The following is a 1,035-nucleotide window of genomic DNA, read 5'->3' as shown; positions in this document are numbered from 1 at the left end:
AGAGTTTTTCCCCGAACGAGTCGGGCGCTCGGTAACTCCGCGGCCGCCCGGTGCCTCCCGCCCGCAGCGCCGGGCAGGACGCGCTCCATCCCCGCGGAGCGCTCGCCGAGCGCCCCCCGGCCCTCCGCCCCGGCGGTGCTGCCGGCGGCGGGCCGGGGTCCCGGGCAGGGGGATGCCCCGCGGGACCCGCTCCCCACGCGCGGTCCGGCCGCCGCCAACGAAGCCCCCGCGCCGCCGGAGCCTCCAAGCTCCGCGCTAAGGCCGTCTCCGCTGTTACAATTCCCCGTGCTCGAGTGCCGGGGCAGCCGGGAGGTCCCGGCTCGGCGCCCTCTCGCCCTGTGCCCCGGGGGCGCTGCCACCGGGCCCTCCGCGGGACCCCGACGGCGCGGCCGGGAGCGCGCACCCCCCGGGATGCGGACACACGGCCCGGGGCCGCCCCCGCGGAGCGGCTCCGCGTTCAGCCCGGTCAGTCCCGCTCAGCGGCCGGTGCGCACCGCTGCGCACCCGCGCAGGGTCTGAGCGCTGCGGGGGCACCGCGGGCAGCGCCCGCCTCGCAGGTAAGGCGGCTCCGCGGGCACTCGCGGAAGACACTCCGGGGTCCCCCGCACCCCCCAGCTCCGCGGGCCTGCCGCTCCCTCCCTGCCCCCCCGCGTCTGCGGAAAAGTTGGTAGGGGTGCGCAGCGCTCCCCCGCCGACGGGGCAGCCCCTGCCCGCAGAGCCGCGCACCGCCGGCACTTTCGCTTCCCCGCGGGGCCGCCCCGCCTCCCCCGGCCCGACACCCCCCCCCCGCTCGTCCGTCCCTCCGCGGAGCTCCGCGCCGGCGGGGCTGCGGCTTCTCAGCGCGTTCCGCGCTCCCCGCCCGCCTCCCCCCCGTTTTTCCATTATTTTATTTTTTTTCATTATTATTTTTCCCTTGTGCCGAGCCTTGTTTACCCAGCAGGTGGATGTGACGTCAGAGACTGACAACAGCAAAAAATAACAACATCTCCCTCCGCGGGGGTGTCGCGGGCCGCCCCCGGCCCGCCCGCGCGGGGC

The 1,035-nt window shown here is 76.2% G+C and overlaps 1 protein-coding gene across 3 annotated transcripts in view; it reads left to right on the top strand.

Moving 5' to 3' along the window:
* The first annotated feature begins 540 nt into the window (after positions 1 to 540).
* The window catches only part of FOXP1 (forkhead box P1), a 382,197-nt gene continuing 381,702 nt past the window's right edge, over positions 541 to 1,035 (top strand). For all 3 annotated transcript variants that reach the window (XM_017829858.1, XM_017829853.1, XM_017829855.1), the window contains exon 1: positions 541 to 557. The gene's annotated coding sequence lies outside the window, so the exon portion shown is untranslated. The remainder of the gene's footprint in view (positions 558 to 1,035) is intronic.

The sequence above is a fragment of the Lepidothrix coronata genome, unplaced genomic scaffold, assembly GCF_001604755.1.
Source record: "Lepidothrix coronata isolate B3197 unplaced genomic scaffold, Lepidothrix_coronata-1.0 Scaffold170, whole genome shotgun sequence".
Classification (NCBI taxonomy): domain Eukaryota; kingdom Metazoa; phylum Chordata; class Aves; order Passeriformes; family Pipridae; genus Lepidothrix; species Lepidothrix coronata.
This window is presented reverse-complemented; position numbering and strand designations above follow the sequence as displayed.